The sequence below is a fragment of the Lactuca virosa genome, chromosome 3, assembly GCF_052849685.1.
Source record: "Lactuca virosa cultivar CGN04683 chromosome 3, Lactuca_virosa_CGN04683_v6, whole genome shotgun sequence".
In the NCBI taxonomy this organism is placed as follows: domain Eukaryota; kingdom Viridiplantae; phylum Streptophyta; class Magnoliopsida; order Asterales; family Asteraceae; genus Lactuca; species Lactuca virosa.
The window spans coordinates 105,977,132-105,998,238 of NC_136428.1; positions in this window are offsets into that span (position 1 = coordinate 105,977,132).

Sequence of the window (21,107 nt, forward strand, 5' to 3'; positions counted from 1 at the left end):
AAGACATCAGAGCTCACTTCGGTAGACTTCATAATCTGAGTAACAATTGTGTCATTGAGGAAACCATGCCTGAATTTTCGGGTCACTCAAGTGATAAAATTCCTATCTGTGGCACAATCTATCCCAATTCTCAGACTTCATCAGTTGTTGATGAGGAAATTATCATAGAAGGTCCCAAAGTCTCAATGGACTTTCCATCTCTGCCCTCAGACCGCAGTATCTCTCACTGCAGTCATGGACCACAGTCTGCTCATCAGCCTATCATCAAATGTCCCACAAAAGTCTCAACTCAGACTTACTCTGCGGTAGTCAAATCTTCCTTACCACAGACTATCGTCAAAAGCATTGTGACTCTTCAGCCAATTCATCATGAAATACCCATAGAAAACTTTGAAGTAGGTCAATGTTCTCAAAATCCTGAACCTTCTAGTTCGGATGAATCAAGTCCTCGTTTTCAAAAATTATCAAAGGTTTCCAGGAAACCGCAGCTGAACATCAATGACTGCCGTTCTCCAAAAACCGAGGCTAAAAAGGCTTTCAAAGAGGAAATTCGATCCTATGGCAAAAATCGGAAAATCTTTTTAAATAACAAAAAATGAGTCAAAATTCCAAAATCTAAGAGTCCAGAAAAGTTTGTTTTCTCAAATTATCTTTCAAAAAATTCTTCAATCAAGAAAACAAACAAAAGGGAATGTACAGTTTCTAAAACCATTTCAAAAACATCTGACACGATCCAAAAGAAAGTAAAGTCTTTTCGAAGCAATGGTTTTCAAATCTATTCCTCAGATGACCCAAAATGGAAGGGGATTTTACCAACTCCAACACCTGTAAAGTCACCTCAAACTTTTAAGAAATCACATCCTAGGAAATCTACATGTGCTCACACATTCTCAAATCGTACTTTCTCAAATTCTAAGAGTACAGCTGTCAAATTTCACACCTTTTGTACCAGTCACAAAACTGTTCCCACACCCTTCAGACCGCTGACCAAACAGAATGTCAGGGTAAATGAAAAAAATCCTTCATGTAGTTGTCATTATCAAAAGGGACCATCTCAAGTCAAATCTCGTACTTTTCAAAAACCTCGTACCTTTTTCAAATCTTACAACACATCAAAAGTTCACAAATACCCAGGATTAGGCCTCAAGATCGACATAAAGCCTGTCCTTGCAACCTCGGTTCATGCATCTTTGAAAAACCCATCAGTCGCCTCGGGCTCCAAACTTGTTTGGGTGCCTAAACTAACCATGTAATTTTCAGGCAATGTGCAAGGAGGATCAAGAAGAGGAGTGGTTAATAGATAGTGCCTGCTCCTTGCACATGACAGGAAGGTTAGAGTACCTTCGAGATTTCAGGCCTATTTGCAATGGTGGAAACGTCACATTCGGCAACAACGCGAATGGAATAATCCGAGGTTATGGTGTTCTTACTACAGGAAACTTCTCTATTCAAAAGGTTGCTTACGTAGAAAACCTCAAACACGATCTCATCAGTGTAGGCCAACTATGTAAAGCAGGCCACATGGTTGAATTTGACAACGAATACTACTATGTAATGACAAGCGATAGAAGCACCTGGTTGATCAAATCCAAGTACGAAGGGACCATGTATCCTTTGGACGTTTCTCTGATCATTGGAAAACTACAGCTATGCTTCCTATCCAAAGTTGTATCTGAAGTCAGCTGGCTATGGCACCGAAAGCTAGCTCATCTTAACTTCAGGTATATCAACAATTTGGTCACCGGAGAACTCGTCCGAGGTCTTCCTATTCTCAAATTCAACAATGACACTGTCTGCTCAGCATGTGAATGTGGAAAACAATCAAAGGCAAGCCATCCCATGGTGATTGATTCTTCAATTTCTGAACCACTGGAACTCTTGTATATTTATCTCTACGGTCCATCTACCGTAGCCAGTCTTCATCACAAAAAATACATACTGGTTATAGTTGATGACTTCACTCGTTTCACTTGGGTCTTCTTCCTAAGACTCAAATCTAAAACTCCGCAAATGCTGATCAATTTTCTCAAAGAAATTGAGCTTCAGATCAAATTACCAGTGCGCCGCATCCAAAGTGATAATGGAACCGAGTTTACCAATCATCTCTTAAATGGTTTCTTGGTTTCAAAGGGCATCAGTCACAACTTCTCAGCTCCCTACACACCGCAGCAGAATGGAGTAGTAGAGCGAAGAAACCGAACTCTGGTAGAAGCAGCCAGATCTGTGCTTAACTTCGCACACCTTCCTCTCTACTTCTGGGCCGAAGCTGTGGCCACATCATGCTTTGTTCAAAACCGAAGCATTGTTTGCAAACGTCTCGGGAAAACTCCGTATGAGGGCCTTAACAACCACAAACCAAATGTCTGATTCTTCCACATCTTTGGGTGTAGATGAGGGCCTTAACAAGTTCGCACCGAAGTCTGATGAAGGCATATTTCTTGGCTACTCAACAAACAAGGTAGCTTATAGGGTTCTCATTAGACGCACAAGACTGATAGTCGAAAGCTTCGACGTCAAATTCGATGACTATTACGTCCACAACATTGCTCCATCAACCGAAACCAAAGCAATCCTGGAAAGTGATATTCCTGCCTCTTCGGGTCCATTAAACATAGTTGAAGTAAACTATGATGATCTCTTTGACCCTGTAGAGACTGATAAGTTATCCGAAGTTCTTGTGTCCCGGGAAGCTCAACAGCAGCATGCCGATGTATCTGGTCCATCTCTATCCGATGAAGTATCACTCAATAATTCCACCTCGCCTGTTGAGGGGGAAAGCTCCACTCCGGATCAAGTGACAACCATCGAGGTTCCAATACTTGATGATGTAGATCCAGTTCCTATCTGCAGAGGATCTCTTCCCTCAAATGTTTCTTCTGACTCAGATTATGAAAATATAGAGAACATTGACACAAGAACTGACCCAAGGATTATCACACTTCCAACAATTCAAGGGGAACCTTCTCAGGTTCAAGGGGAACTCCCGTCCGCAATCCAAGGGGAACCTCCATCATTTGCTCAAGAAAACTCTAATCCCACTTTCCCAAATCAAGACAATTCAGCGGGCTGCTCACAAGTCCAGGGGGAACTGCCGTCCCCAACTGCAGAATCTTCAGATATTGAAGACATCCCATCCACCGCAGCCGCTGACCATCTACAACCCCATCTACACGTATGGACGAAGGATCACCCACCAGGTCAAATCATCGGAAACCCATCAACAGGCATTCAAACTCGATCAACACAAGATTTATCTGATCACTGTCACTATGCAACATTTATGTCCTCGGTCGAGCCCCGAACCATCAAAGAAGCATTAATGGAGCCCGATTGGATTACAGCAATGCAAGAGGAACTGGAAGAGTTGAAAAGAAACAAAGTGTGGCAACTCGTTCCTAAGCCAAAAGGTCACATTATTGTTGGTACTAGATAGGTGTACAAGAATAGATTGGATGAATCCGGTGCGGTAGTCCGAAACAAAGCGAGACTAGTCGCTAAGGAGTATAGTCAACTTGAAGGTGTTGATTATGATGAAACATACGTCCCAGTAGCCAGGATGGAGGTCATACGCATCTTCTTAGCGTATGCTGCTCACAAGAATATCAATGTACATCAAATGGATGTAAAAAGTGTCTTCTTGAATGGTAGATTGAAAGAGGATGTTTATCTTCAGCAACCTCTGGGCTTCGAATGTCTTGAATTCCCAGATCACTGTTACAAGCTTGAAAAAGCAGTCTACGGTCTAAAACAAGCACCAAGAGCGTGGTACGAGACTCTCTCCGAATTTCTTGTCTCGACCGGATACAAAAGAGGAGTGATTGATCCCACCTTATTTAGAAAGGCAAATGGTAATTACCTTATGCTTGTACAAATATATGTGGATGATATAATCTTTGGATCAACTGATCAGGGGATGGTGGATGAATTTGCAAAGCTCATGACCAACAAGTTCCAGATGAGCATGAATAGAGAGATTAATTTCTTTCTAGGACTTTAAGTGAAACAAGTCCTTCAAGGGATATTCATCCATCAGGAGAAATACACCTCTGAACTACTGAAGAAATACTTAATGGACAACTGTTCCTCGGTCAAGGTCCCCATGGCCTTTGGATATAAGATTTCTGCTGATCCTTCCGGAGAATCAGTAGATCACAAAACTTATAGAGGAATAATTGGCTCGTTGATGTACCTCACCGCAAGCCGACCAGACATTGTCTTTGCAACAGGAGTATACGCAAGATACCAAGCCGATCCGAAAGTATCTCACATGACCGCAACAAAGCAGATTCTCATATACTTAAAGGGCAGCAAGTCTCTAGGCCTCTGGTACCCCGCAGGAAACGACTTCAGCCTACAAGCATTCACTGATGCGGATCATGTTGGATGTAGATTGGACAGAAAAAGCACATCCGGTGGATGTCAATTTCTTGGTGGAAGACTCGTCAGTTGGTCATCAAGGAAACAAAGTTGTATCTCATTGTCTACCGCAGAACCTGAATATGTGGCAGCAGCCAGCTGTTGCTCACAAGTCTTGTGGATGAAAATGCAACTTATGGACTACGGATATAGGATGCCGCGGATACCGATTTACAGTGACTCAGAGAGTGCCATAGCGATTTCTCATAATCCTATTCATCAGTCTAAGACGAAGCATATTGAACTACGGTACCACTTCATTAAAGACCACATTCTGAAAGGTAACATTGAACTAATTTTTGTTCATACTCATGAAGAGATTGCTGATATATTCACAAAGGCACTTGACTCTACAAAACTCAACAGTTTCTTACAAATGTTAGGAATGATGAATCCGGACCCGCAATTCTTTTTAAATTGATAGGTACCGCAGACCACTCTTGGTCACCATTGCGGTCCTAACTAAATATATCTATATTACATAGTTTCAGTATATCTTGTGTACTGCAGTACATCTTATGTACCACAATATACCGTATATACCGTAACCATATATCATACCTATATTTCAAGGGCCCTTATTGATTGTTATTTATGATTGTGTTCAAGTGTTCTTCTCAGCTTCTTCTACCGCAGTTATCCAACCATTCATCCGCAATGAAGTCTCAAACCGCAATCTCAGTGATTGAACTTTCAACTACTTCATAAACTCTTGAAACATTGTGTGTTATTTAATGATCCTTCATTAAATAAGAAAAACATTCTCAAAAATATTCGTTCTGTAACATATGATCGTTTCAGTTCTTCTTTTCAAATAAACCTTTTGTCAGACCTATTTTAGGTGTGATGCCAAAATAAAACAATTTCCAATAAGAGAAATCTTTTTAGGAAGTCTTTTTCCTTAAACTGTCTTTTCCACTTACCCCCAAAACGTCAATTCCGTTGCAAATTCCACCTTTATTTAACGGACTATCGCCCCTCACCACACGTTCTTCAGACATGGGGTATTGGGCCTGACATTTCATTAAATGCCGCTTTTTGGAAAATTAACAAAGAAAAAACATTTTTCGTTAAATGATTTTGTGGCTGATATAGATTCCAGTAATTTAAAAAAAAACTCAAAGGTTTTTACCTTTAACTGTTTTCCTTTAGGGTAAAAACAATAATTATTTGGAATCCGCCACTATAAAAATCCTCTTTTCTTCCCAAGAAAGTTTTACGCTTTTTGATTTCTCTCAGGCAAACTTCATCTCCTTCACCTTCTTGCAATCCCAATTTTTCTGCAAGTTCTCAAATCTTTTCTCAAAATGGTGAAATCAGGCATTTCCAAGAAACAATCGAAGACCTCAACATCTGTTCAACCAACTGGTTCGGACTCTGCTACAAGGAACCAATCTCCTTCAATTGCATCTAGCAATTTTAGGGCAGTCTTCGATGATCAATCGTTCTACAATGATTTAATCTGTCTCATGATCAAGTTCATCTCCAATCATCCATTGTTTGGACCTTTCGACTGATTCACTGATGTGGTTCCCATCTCAACTCTGTTCAAATGAGCTTTCTCCGCGTACCGACCTCTCAATAATCTTCAATAAGTTCATCTGAACTTAGTGGATGATTCGTTGGTCATTTTGACCAAAGACAAGTTTCTTACTGCAATCAATCTTTTGGTGCATCCCTCAACCAAGTTCTTCTCACCAAGTGTAACAGACATTCTCTCCGCTCTATACCAAATGGGATACAAAAAGAAACTCAGGGGCATAGGTGAGTTCAAGAAGAACCAGCTTCCTGCGGTATGGCAGTTTGTGTGCCATTTCGTGATCTGCAGTCTATCTGGACGAACCGAAGGCACAGACAACATGGGCCTCAAGTTACGGCCAAATCCTATGGGATGATTTCCTTCAGTACATCCCTAAGGAAAGTCCAAGAGAAAACCCCACAGAGCTCACATTTGCAAGATTTTGGGCTCTCTGCATTTATGATCTTCATTCCGACACCAAGATCAGTATGGGCAACAACATCAACTACTTTATCACACGTGATCTCAAAAGGTACGCACCCTCTAAAGATCAATCTATCTTTCGACCAATCAGGCATTTACCCATTCATATTTTGACCACTGTTGGACTTGAGACCAAAGAAGTCACATATCATATTGAAGCTACGGAAGGTATTGACCCATACCTTTCTACCCCGCCTCTTCCTAGTCAGGATAAACTAGCCTCAACTGACCCCACCAATCGAGAGCATAACGCAGCTCCATCTTCCACCAATTTATCTCATTTACCCTTAGCTAAAAGGCTCAAGAAGTTAGCCTCATCCAAGCAAGGCCCCCGCAAGATCATCAAGAAACATGCAACTCCAAAGAAAAGCAACGCTCCCTAGAAAGATGAACCAACCAAGAAAAGGAAGCTCAAACACGTTGTATCTTTAGACGACGAATCCGATCCCAATCGATCTCCTGCCTTTGAAGTTGAAGATGAGTCTGATGATGACTCCTTACCAATCGCTATTCTCAAGAAAAGGAAAACCCAATCCTCTAGCTAAATGCATGACCAGACAGATACCGCAGTCTCTCAAAATGCTCCGGTAGTCCTTGGGGCTCCTGCATACCCATTCTCTTCAACCATTCCTGACCACTCAGATACAGCAAGTGTATCTGCTTCATCCAAACGTGGAGACTCTACCCCAACTAAATCCCAAGAGGATTTAATTGGTTCTTCTCGCACTAAGGTCTCTAGGGATTCCAGACTTCATTTCTTTGAGGAACAGGAGTTGTGCTCCATTCTAGACCTTGTAATCTAAACACTTGATACACCTACCCAACCGCAGGACAATTCTTCAGCCCATGCCAGAACGGAGCCGAGGCCAAACTTGACCACGGGTCAAGGAGACCGAGGAAGCTCCGGAAATCCTACTCTACTTACATCTAATACAGGTGGTTTAGGCACGGTGAGCACAAATGTGCAAGGATCCGTGAACCCGAGGGACACCTCGGTGTGATTTCAAGGACTTGACGGTTATGACTCAGATGATACCTTTGCTCGCTATCGTCCCGTGACCAAGTCTGGTATCAAAAATTTTGAAGCATTTCGAAGGGCATTAAAAGCAAGAAGATATCAGCAATCTAAACAGCTTCAGCTCAAGGAACAGGAAATTCAATCCGTAGCCAAATACTAGGCTAATGTAATCAACAACGCCAACACCGTAACCAACATCATTAAAATTCAAGACTGGATGACCGCAATGGCTGAGACCATCCGCAAAGCTCAGTCCAATCCAGATGGTGCAGGTTCATCTAGGCCCCCTCCAACAGTTGCTGCTAATAACTCTCAAGACGACAGAACCGCAATCGAAGTCAGTTCTGCGCCTACTTTTGGCTTCGATGACTTTGACATGAATGAGGTCAATCAACCATAACGGTCAGATGATGTAATGATGATCTTCGATGAAAAAGATGAGTCGAGCGGATCCCAGCATTCCACTTCTAAGACCAAGGAGAAGAAGAAGACAAAAGAAGTTAGTTGTCTCCAGAAAAGAGTTCTTGAGTTTTCAAGATAAAGTTGATAAGATCCTAGCTGCTGTAAAATCTACTCAACTGCAACCAGGTGATATGCCAGGAACGCAGTCTCTCATTGACCGCATTGAATGTCTTGAAGCCCAAGAACTCCTTGCTGTAGAAAGAATCTCCCTTAAAGTTGAAATGGGTATTCGAGCCCTGGATACCAACCGCAAAGCCGATCATCACCAACTTTTGGCAACTGCAGAATGCCTCATCTCTGAGTTATCCGCAATCAAGACAGAACTTCAAGCGATAATTGTGGATCAATCCACTCAATCAAAGAAGATTGTGGATGAAACTCATAATGCATATGAGTCCACCATTTCAGTCCTGCAATCCACTATCAAGAACCTACGTCGCTCTTTGACATCCAACTTTCATGGTCCGGAAATCTTGCGCCTCACCAAGGAGATCCACAAATTGCTTTTCAACACCGCAATCCCAAACAACCAACAATTTGCTCATGCACTAAAGGCTCAATTCAACGAAGTTTGTGGAAAGATTGATGGTCTTAAGAAATGGCTTGTGGAAGCACCAAATGCTCCTTCCTCAAGAAGGGGAAGTGAAGACCGAAACTCGAATCAAATCTCTCATCAAAATTCTCATCCGCACCAACATCTAAACTCTCCCATAATTCATGAAAAAGTTCCTACTCCACAACCCTCACAGCAGCCCTCTCCTTAGAAAACTCCAATCCATTCTCCTCATCCGTATCCAGTTCAAGATGATCAACATCTTTCTTCATAACATCCGGAGACTCCCCCTCATCTCAAAAACTTAGCCCCAGAATTGTCTTCTGAGAACTCCTACGACTCTCCCAAAAGCAAACAGAAGAAAGCTGACTGGAGAGCAACCAAATTTGTTGAATAATTTGGAGAGATCACGGATTCGACATTACTCTGGATAAATCCCTTGTCAATTCATGGGTTAATCCCATCCGAAGACTACTGGATGATGACTACAAGCCCTACCTCACCTTTGCGGAACCTCCCACAGACGGTTATTGGGAAATTCCCATCTCCCCCAATGCAAAGGTCTTTTACAGTGTTTGAATCGTTTGACCGTAACCTCCCAGATGAACAAAGGTTGCCTCTAGAGTTTGAAAGACTTAACAGATTTCATGCCAAGCATGGATCTACAATCAAGAAGATCTGGTCCAACGATAGACCCACCGCAGTAAAAAAATACAAGCCCAGAATATTCATGAAGGCAGAATTCATCCAATACACCCTTACCAGAAGAAATTCATACTACATCCGAACCCAAGCTGATTTCCCTTGCATGAACCTGAAAGAAATCTTCCTGATTGCAAAGGTATTTCAGAACAAGTCTGAAAAACATCCGAAGATGAAGACTGCATATGAAAAGGCTTGTGCCTTTCTAAAAGACATTGTGTGTGACTTTGCAAGAATTGATGTGGACATCCACCCAGTACTTGCTCAGAAGTTTAACCTTCCTCCTATTGAACCAGCTCCGGTCCTGACTGAAGGCCTTAAAGAAAGATCTCTTGGAGCAACTAACCTCCCAGATCTTGGAGTCATTTTCAAACGCTTAAATGATGAAACAAAATACTTCATTCTAATGACTGCCATGAACCGCATGACCATGAAGCAATTAGAGATCACTCAAACTGCAGTCAACAAATCAAAACACACAACTGTTGAGGTAAAGTTTGAAATCTGAAGGAGGATTGCGTGGCTTAAGGAAGTCAGGAAGTTCTGCTGGATTCTCATCAAGTTTCTCAAGCTCAACTCATGAAAGGAAAGTTGAAGAGGTCACTTAGGGGGAAATTGTTGAAACATAGAAGTGACCCTCTTAAACTTAATCCAAACCGCAGCCTCTGTCTTATCCGCAACCACTCTCTCATCAGCAGTCAAGTACCGCAACCGCAATCATCGTCATCAGCACTTAGTCTTAGTCTTTTATCTGTTTTTCTTAAAGTACTATCTTTTATCCAATGTGGCCTGCGTGGCAACTCTCAATAGATAGGACTTTTGTAATCTTAGAGACTCTATAAAAGGAGTTCACTCTTTCTAAATGAAAACACATCTCTACGCATCTTGAATCTCATATCTCCTAAAATTCATAACTTACTCTCTCATCTCCTTCTTACTCTCTAAACTATACTAAGCATAATCTGAAATATATCAGATCTAAATCTCTCCTTCTGAGCAAGTTATTCTTGACTTAATCACTAAGTTTGATCACACTTACTAACTTGTTCTGATTGCATTCCTCGTTAAGAATCAACTTAAGTATATACTTGATATAATACTTGTTGTCATTTATATTTCCTTATATTTCCGCATCTAATCATCTAACTATCTAACTCTAACTTGTATAATTGTTGAGCTTTATGATCCTTTGAGATAAACTTTAAATTCCGCAATATAAACTTGTTCTAACATTTGTTCAAGTGTGTTTCTCAAGTTTTTCTCTCAACAGTATTTTAGTGAGCCGGTTTAGGGCTTCGATGTGGGTGGCGTCGACCAACTACAGAGCAATCCTTAAGTGGAGGAAGACGCGATGTTCTTCTTGGAGAAACATTCATCAATTTGATTTTTGGTGGTTTCAGCGAGGAGTCCGAGGAAGCTACAGTGTGAACGTGTCGGATTTGAATGCAGGGCTCATAAGGATCTCCCATGGTTGTGATGCAAGGAAGGATTGGTCAAATCGCTAGCGTAAGATCAGTAATTGTCAAAATTCATACCTTCAGGGTGATTGATGGCATGTTATCGTAGGACTTGATCTATTATAAGTAGTTCGTTAGACTGGTGATTTACCCATTTCGGTAGTCGGTTTATTCGTTCTTCGTCATCCGTTAAATTTGCTTAAGGATTTTGAATAGGTATCAGTGGAAGGTGCTTGGAGATAACAAGTTCCCGTGATATATTGGGGTGTATTCATCCGGATTCTTGGGATGTGTGTATGCTAGGTCGGTTGGTCATGCAATTTTAGTTCTTTCAAACTCAGGCTGGCGGCAGTGTGAGTAGTGAAATTGTAGATGGCTTGGAAATTCGAATGGGTACGAGGTTGACAGGGTATAGATGATTCCAAGTAGGGGAGAATCGCTTGGGATTAATGAATATATTCCCAATGCGGGCTAATTTTGAATGAAATGCCCAGAGCAAGTGGATAGCCAGTTCTGATCGTGGAATGAGCCAAAATTTATGCAAGGAATAATGTTTGTTGGGCAGTTGTAATTAGAGAAGCAAAGGTTGGAAATCAGGTTATCTCTTCCGAGGACATGAAGCATCAGTAGTGACTAGTCTCATGTTGAGGGTTGTGTTAGGACCTCTTTGCATGTTCTTGTCTGATGAAGGCTTTAAGGTTCGAAGCACGACCCAAACGCCTGCTGGGTTCCAGCAGATTGGAGTTCCGACTTGTATTGATTTGTGGCTAAGTTTTCTCGTGGATAGTTGGCAACACCATGGGCTAGGACCATGGTAATGGTAAGAGTGTTGTAAGACTACGGGGTGGCCCGTATCATTCACTATGTTGGCCGGCAGTCTGGAAGTGTTATAAGATTGTGATGTGGCCCATAACATTCACCAGGTTGATGAAGAGAGGTGAGAGTGTTGTGAATATACGATTTGGCTCGTAGCCTTCACTAGGTAGAGATACACCATGACAGGAAAGGTTATAAGATTATGGGTGGGCCACAACATTCATGGGCTTGAGGAAAGTTGTAGGAAGATTTGGGGCCGGGTGTGATGTAAGACTACGTTGGGCCGGTAGCATTCACCTAGAACGAAATGGACTATCTATTGTTTGTGTGATGGTTGGTTATGACATCCCTTGTTTGAACATGAGGGTTGTTAGAGTCGTGTTGGCAACATGCTAGGATAGCTTTTGGCAGATAGAATCCTGATTAAAATCTCGTGGTACGGTCGTGTGTGAGGCTATGAACGAAAGCAACCGGTTGGAAACCTGGTACTTCAGTTAATTGGTAGGTCAGTACGAGACCCGGGAAATCTCGGAAAGATCAAAATATGAATGCTGGTTTGCAGAATGTAATTTTATGTTGGTGTGGCACCAATGATTTAGACTCATTGGGGAGTCACCTTTGTTTCTAGGTGCAGGGTTATCAGCTTCGGCGAATGCTTAAGGATTTTGTTTCTCTGGTATCAGTGGGCTAATTCAGGACCGGAGAGGTTTGTTTAGTTCGGGTTGCAGAATGGAGTCATTATGGTTGTATTGGAATGATTCTGTCTGTCAAGAATTCAGACATGGTGTCAGGTTTCAGATTTCAGTCAGAGTAGTGATGTAACGCCCATAGATTGTTTAGTTCGGGTTGCTAAGATTGATGTAACGCCCGTAGATCAGGGCTAGTCAATTTAGAGACGATAAGCATCAAAAATGACTTTTTGATAGAAGATTATTTAGAATGAATAATCTTAACTAAGTTGTAGTATATGTTACAAGGATTCCGTACATATAAAGAACGTTGAAATCCGAGTTATAACGAAGAAGTTATGACCTGTCGAAGTTTCGCGACAGAACCGGCACGACACAGCGCGACGTAAAAAGTGAATTTACGATAGAGCGATATTTGGATTTAGCGATCTAAACGAAAGTCGTAGAATACGTTAAACCGAGAGCGTGCATGAAAAGAACGCCCAAATCTGACTTCGTATGAGGAAGTTATGATTTTCCGAAGTTTCGACTTAGCAGTGTGTAGCCCGAATACTCGATTTGAGATCGAGCGGTTTTTAGCCGAAACAATCTAAACGAGAATCGAATATCTCGTCAATGGTAGTGCAACTGTAAAAAGACAGACGAAAACGGACGTCGGATGAAGAAGTTATGAATTTATAACGGAGTTTTCCTGTCCCGGCCTACTAAAAATAATATAATAAAAATAAAATCAAAATTAGCCAACGGAGTCTAAACGAGAGTTGTAGAGCATAATCTCACCTACGCGTGGATATAAAGAACGTCAAAAACGGAGCTCGTATGCGAGAGTTATGAATTTCTGAAGTTCGGGGCGTGAACCCCAAGGCTGTGTCAGAGCTCACGAGGTGAGCATATGTGGCTCACGAGGTGAGCCAGTTCACGAGGTGAGCATTAGTGACTCACGAGGTGAACAGATGATGGACGTCTTCCAGGGCAAGTGGACGTGACGAACGCAATGACGTGTCGAGCTCACGAGGTGAATATTAGAAACTCACGAGGTGAGCCAGTTCACGAGGTGAATATTAGAAACTCACGAGGTGAGCCAGTTCACGAGGTGAATATTAGAAACTCACGAGGTGAACCCGGAAAATTCACCCTATAAATAGAAATCGAGGGTCAGCCGATTTTGGTTGCTCCTTTTCATCTCTCCCACTCCCGATACTCTCTCTAAGCTTTATTTTAACCCCCGAAGCCCCGGTTTCATCCCGAGACCCGAAGCAAGTCCCGAAGCCCGAAGATCCCGAGAAGAAAAGAGTTTCCGAGCCGAAGCTCTTCCCGCGAGAAGCCCGGTTTTTGTGAAGATCTTCCAGATCTACCGAAGAATACTACTTCTACAAGCCGTAGTGTTGTCCGATCATCTTCTGATCAAGTGAGTGTATAGTCCCTTTCATAAACACGATAATAATACAAGTATTGTTTGAATGTATTAAGTATATTGTTGTTTATATGTGTGAGTGTGTAGTTACTTTCTTCTAACACATAGACACGAAGTATTTGCTATGAAATACGTGCTATGTGTTTATATGTTGTTTGTCTATTTGAGATGGGCATAGAATTGATGTTTTATATAGGTGTTAAATGATTTAAACTGTGTAAGTATTTGTATCTACGAAAATGTTGGGTAGAACATGGGTAGATGGGATAGTTGGTGACTATGGAGTTAGCGCCTATTGTATAAACCTTGGCGACTATGGAGTTAGCGCACGTTGAGTAAACCTTGGCGACTATGGAGTTAGCGCTTGTTGAGTAAACCTTGGCGACTATGGAGTTAGCGCTTGTTAAGTGAACCTTGGTGACTATGGAGTTAGCGCCTGATAGCTATGGATTTAGTACCTGATAGATAAACTTTGGCAGCAATGGACTTCGTGCCAATTCCTTAGGTAAATCCTTAGGAATGAATGAATGAAGGATAGTTGGTTCTTAGGGTAAAACCTTAAGAAATAAAGAAGATAATGGGGATGGGTAATTGGGTTGATTATTTGATGATTAAATGTAATAATTATATTATTGTGGGTTGAAAACCCTATATGTTCACCAGGCTCCCAAGCCTGACCCACTCAGTTTTCTTTGCATTACAGGTAATGGCACAAGAGTATAAGTTGGTGGACTTGACGAGAGATTTTGGATTATAGATCAGTAGTTATGAATAACTGTTGTAAGGTCTATTTTGTTCTGTTTATGCTTTTGGTCTGTATTGAACATGACATCCCGAGCTTTTTGTTATATAATGAAAATATATTTCTTTAAAGGAATGCTTTGATAAATTCTTATCATATTTTTGTTTTGGGAACAAATTCCGCAACTGTTTTCTTTAAAAGATTACTCTGATTTTAAAAACAAAGCATAAACAAATCGGTCTTTTCTGGCCGTGAAATTGGGGATGTCACAATTGATCTTTGATAGCAGTATTGTAAGATGATCGTATGTATGAGATAACTTCTTAGATCTAATCGGAATTCAGTAGGTTCGGGCAGGGTTGCCTGGTGTGGCAGAGGAAGTAGTATCGAATGATTTTGAGGACAAAATCTAATTGAAGTGGGGCAGAGTTGTAACATCCTGTTTCAGATGTTCCTTAACTCAGGGATTGTGGGTCGTAATTCAATCATGTAAAGGCTTCGAGATTTGAGAAATTAAATTTTGGACCATATTAAAGGTTGATAATATTGGTTGTGAGGTCCAAGCTTTTGATTCGTATGATGGAACCAAAAAGAAGAAAGGGAAAAGTTATAAATTGGGATTCTGGCATGGATTATGGTTTTATTTCGGTATACGATAAGCCAAAGGTAATTATATAGGATTATGGGGCTTGTCAATACCTTTCCGTGCATATAAAGAACGCTGAAAACGGAGTTGAAACGAAGAAGTTATGGCTGTTTGAAGTTGAGCTTAAAGATGGGGTTTTTGCACTATGTTGGGTGTTATCTACGTATGCATGGCATATTGGTTGCTAAGGGGTGCATTTTTAGTGAGCGGTGTAGGGCGTAGCAGATGTTACGCAGGGCATAACCGCACAGAGTACAAACACTAATTTTCGGGGTTTGATCTCTATTTAATGACTCTAACCCCTTGAGGCCCTTCTTATCATCAGCGTCCCCTATCGTGAGCATCTAACTCGAAACCCTAACCTCCCTTAGATAAAATCTTGACCCTTTTTGTTTGTTTTTGTGCATTTCCAAAGAAGTAGAAGTCTAAGCTTGTTGAGTGTTGACGCTCAAGCTTGTGGATCTAGAGCCTACATTGCTTTTGTAGCACCCGATTCCTAGTACGTATTTAAATTCAAGAAATATTAAAATTTACTCTGGGACTCGGCGAGTTGGAGGCCCAACTCGTCGAGTAGACTCGACTGATTGATCGTGTGTTTAAGTGACCTACTCGACGAGTCGGAAGACCGACTCGACGAGTAGGAGCTGTCTGGACAAAACCCTAATATTTAGGGTTTGCACCCTATTTAAACAACTTAACTCGTCCCAAACCAGCCTCCATCGTCCCTCTCACTTCCAGAATACCCTAACTTGAAACCCTAGCTTTGTTTGAGTGCTCTCAAGCCATTTTGTGTATCTTTTTGTGTGTTTGAGGTTGGAGAAGGAGAAGGAAGTTTGGAAGTTCAAGTAGAAGCAAGGAGATCCAGAAGTTTTACTCCATTCTCAGCTCATTTGAGGTAAAAAGCTGGAACCTTGACCATATATCTATTAGACTTTGTTTTGGGGTTGATTTTACCCTTTTAAGGAGTATAGAGAAGAAAAAATCGAATTTTGTGGATATGCTTAGAGTTGCACTTCGGATCTGGGGCTGTTGAGGTCTTTATGGCATAAAGGTGCCAACTTTGTTGCCATAAATACCCCATGCATCTTGTAGACCTCTTTTTATGGCTTTTTGAGCCAAAGGCCCCATGCATGTGCATCAAGTTTGAAGCTTTACGTATTAATTGGACCCTAGGAAGATACATCTATGGTTTTGACGCGCTAAGACCCATTATAATCGACTGTATAAAGTTAGACAAGGAGGGACTCGGCGAGTCACCTGGGTGACTCGGCGAGTCGGGACGCTTTTTCCCCAAAAATGACTTATGGAAATGGTTTTGGTTGAGTGGAAGGAACACTCAGCCTACTAGGGGTTCGTTTTGGAACTGGAAATCATAGGACTCGGCGAGTGTATGAACAGACTCGGTGAGTCCAAGGCAATCTCCCAATCTTTGAAGATAGACTCAACGAGTTGTTCATACAACTCGGTGAGTCGTAGACTAGATACATTCTTATGAGGGAGATGAACTCGACGAGTTCAAGGTCGAACTCGGCGAGTCGGATGAAGATGGCCCCAATGGTATGATTGGAGAAGAACCCGTCGAGTTCTTGCTAGACTCGACGAGTAGAGACGGGGATTGGTTCTAGTTAGAGGAGTATGGACTCGACGAGTTGGTAGACCAACTCGGCGAGTCAGGTCAACTGGATGTTGACTTTAACTGAATTGAGTTGACCCTGGTTTGGGTTGCATGTTCGAATTGATAACTTAGAAGGGTTGTCGTGTAGGGATTGAGGAGTCGAGGGAAGTTGATTTTCATGCCGAGGACATTTCAGACGCTACACGACATCGAGGTGAGATACCTTCCAGTAGAAGTGGGTCTAAGGCAGCAAGGCCGACCCACTGGTAATTGTGTAGTTGTGATGATTGTCTTTGTGATAATCATATGGGTTGCTTGTGCCTGATATATGTGTATGCTAGTATGTTATGTTATGTGAGATAGTATCAGCAGGAGGGGACTAGTCCCCGATTCGGTCGCTAGGACCAATGGGTAGGTCGGACACCCCAGATATATCTGACATCACGATTATTATATGATATTATATGCTAGCGGTAGGGGGTGAAATAGTCCCCGTATTCGGTTGAGATAGACCGCAGGGTAGGTCGGCACCCCAGAATAGCCTGACACGGGTAGGTCAGCACCCCATAATGGCTAGACATGGGTAGGTCAGCACCCCAGAATGGCTTGACATGGGTAGGTCGGGAACCCCAGAATTGCCCGACAATATGTATGTGGTTTTGGTATGTGGTATGATGGGGGAACTCACTAAGCTTTGTGCTTACAGTTTCAGTTTTGGTTTCAGGTATCTCTTCGTCCAAGGGGAAGGAGTCGGCGGTGTAGCAGCGCATCACACACACATACACATAATTTCCACATGGAGTTTCTGGGACTGTACTATGATTTTCATAACTCTTGATATTGTGATTTTGAAACATGACGTTATGGTTTTTATTAGTTGATGTAACTTGACAATGTTTTGGTATACTATTTCATGAAGTACTTAATTTAAAAATGAAATTTTTGGCCTTGAAAATTGGGATGTTACAGCTTTTCTCATCCTCAGAAGGTATAAAGCTTAAATCTTGCTGGTGCATATGTTAGATCTCATTAGCTTCTTGGTTTTCATGCTTATTTTCCCATGATTTTGCATCTTCAGAGTATGAGCTACTCCAAACCTTAGGGTTGTTGCTTTCTGATGTTTCTAAGGTTGTAATGTCATAAAATGGGTTCTTGGTTGCTAACTTTCATACATGCAAGATTTTTTAGACCTTAGAAGGTGTTAGGAAACTAGAGTTTGGGTTTGAGCTTTATTTAACCATGCAAAGGCATAAAGTTAGGAACTTTATCACTCTAGACGTTTATTCGGACCATATCTGAGCAAAAGATGGTTGGTCTATATGGACTAAGAGTTAAAATGGAAATGGCTTAATAGTGTGCTATGCAGGGTGTACTCTAAGTACGCATGATGTAGCTCTACGCATGTCGTAAGTCAACTGGGCGTTGACCATTGACTTTTTGACCAGTTTGACCTTTGGCCAACTGTGAGGGGTTGAGGACTTAGAAGGTAAAAATGGTCTTTTTTCCAACTAGGAATTAGACTAGATATTTGGACCTGTTAAGTGGGGTATTACCTCAATTGCTAATTAGGGTTTTGTTTTGGATACGTTTAGTGGGAGAGCTTCAACACCAGCGGCTCGTGTGTCTATTCGTTGACCTATTTAGGTGAGTCTCCTCATTTTACTCGTGGGTCGAAGACACGAATATCGGCCCATTAGATTATGCTATGTAGGAAGACCAAGGGGTTGCCCCTCACAATTGTATTAAAGACCTGGATATGGCTCCCAAAAAGTTCTATGCAAGACCAGGGTCTGGACTCTGGCAGTTACATGTAGGATGCTAGTTGTCTTTGTGATACTTGCATGAAAGACCATGAGGTGGCTCTTGGTACTTATTTGTAAGCCCTGGGTTTTGGCCCCCGGCTTGGCAAGGAAAGACCATAATATGGCTCATGGCATGATAGTGATTGTAAGACTATGGTCGGCACATAGCATTCTTTATTCTATTTATGGTATGTGGTATTTTGGGTTATGGTTTCATGTACTTTGGTTTCATGTTTATGATTTCATGTGCTTCCGGTCCTTAAATTATATATTCATTTTTTTCTAGTTTTATGTTTATGGTTTCATGTACTCTGGTCCTTAAATGATATATTCATTTTTTCTAGTTTTGGAACAACTCATTTGTATGGATTCATTATTTTAAAAATAAAAATTTTACTATGAATTTTTGGGATTTAGATATATATATATATATATATATATATATATATATATATATATATATATATATATATATATATATCGGAAAACAAGCGGTATTAGAAGATGTTAATATCTTTCAGTACCAACTTATAATAGTAATTATGAATCACATCAACGCATATCAAGTTAAATGACAACATTAAGTACTAGAACTGGAACTGTTGAATTCATTATTTATCAATCTATTCCATTTTCTACATGTTTTTTAAAGTAGCTTGATATTTACATTACATAACATATTGCAAACAAAACCTGATTTGTGACCAAAGTACCTTACGTAAAGAGGTATAAACATGTGTCCTGTATCTCTATAGTTCGACCCTACTTGTCATGTACTTCGCTTTTATGCAGTAAAACAGTGAACTATAAGATACTTTTGTACCCCTTTATTTGTTAGGTTTGACACCCTAACAACTGGCGACTAGAAGGTGCGGAGGTTGGGAGTGGGGGCTGAAAGATGCAGAGAAGGTAGGACACTAGTGATTTCAGATATATATATATATATATATATATATATATATATATATATATATATATATATATATATATATATATATATATATATATATATATATATATATATATTCAAAGTACTCTATTAGGACTAAACCTAACAAAAACAATTAGATTCAAAAACTATTTTATTTGTTTACTCTCGTATTAATCATATATATGGGTTAAACGGAATGACAGGAATGTCTTAAAAGGATGGTTTTTGGACCATGGATTCAACCATCACCTCTCCTTTTAGCAAGAGATTGATGATAACCTCCACCCACATATGATTTTTTTTTTGTTACTTTTAAAAATAGAACCGAAATTTGTAAATGTTCATTTATAAATTTGCTTACTAAAGTAAATGATCATAATAAAATATTAATAAAATTAAAACAAAATTTCATAAATTGTCGTTATGGTTTTAAAATTGTCTTCTAAATAATCCTTATAAAAAAATTTCTTCTTTTTTTCTTTATGCATGAATGGTTCTTTGGGACAAAACTTAACTGACCATCAATCTTTATGGTTAACATTATGATTAACACGGTTAGTTTTCCTATTAAATAGAACATGAAAAGACTAAATTACCTCGTTTTTATTTTGTTATTAATCATTGACATCTCTCTCTCTCTCTCTCTCTCTCTCTCTCTCTCTCTCTCTCCCCCCCCCCCACCATCTACCTTCCACCACCACCTTCAACTTGCCACTTCCATCTTAAATAATGTTCAAATACGTGTCTCAATTCTTTCTACCTGCAAATCGTTAAACATACACACATACTAGGGAACCATACTGTAACATCCGGACTTTCGGACACGTTAATGTGTGTTTAACCTTGAGACTTATAGAGTGACTCGACGAGTCATGAGTCCGACTCGCCGAGTAGGGTCGGGATGGCCACGTGGATTTAATGAGTGGACTCGACGAGTCAGAGAGTTGACTCGCCGAGTAGGTGCTGGGCAGAGAAACCCTAATTTCTGGGGGTTGGGGCCTATTTCAGGACACTTATAGCCTCAATTGCGGCTCACCAACCATTCTTCCACCCTAAGAGAAACCCTAAACGGCCATAGAGCTTAAAGAGAGAGTTTGAGCTTGCATTTGAGTGTTTTGTGCATTATTTTTGAAGTGAAGAGGAGGATTCAAGCAAGGGACGTGAAGGAGGCCAATGGATATGAGGTTATCTTGTCCAGAAGCTTCTGAGAAAGGTAAAAAGTGCTCACCTTTCTCCTTATGGTGACTAGATTCCATGTTTGTGGTAGTTAGGGCTTTTTACCACCTATTGTTGGGGATTTGAGTGCATAAGGTCCCTTTTGTGGTCTAGACTTCAGATCTGGACCTTGTGAGGTCGATAGAGTCCCAAAGTTACAAGCTTTACCCAGACATATAAGAGTTATTGTGTGCAAGCACCTTGTTGGAATTGTTTTGGGCAATTAGAGCATCATATGCCATGCATCGACATAAAGATCAAAGCTTTACGTGACTTTTGGACCCTAGGAGGCTAGATCTAGGGTTTGGAATGATAGATCTGACTTTGGAATTCTGAATGGGAAATCAGATCGAAGGAGCTCGCCGAGTCCATGGGTTGACTCGACGAGTCGGTGAGGGTTTGTCTCGATGATCTTGATCATGCGATAGCCCGGCGAGTTGGGGGTCAACTCGACGAGCTGAGTTGGACCTTCACGAGACTTCTAAGGATGCGAGTGGACTCGACGAGTTGCAAAAGTGCACTCGACGAGTCGGGTCAAACTTGGACTGTTGACTCGAGTGTTGACTTCTATTGACTTTGGGGTTCTGGTCAACATGAGTAACAAAGACCATGGAGGGGTAAAATGGT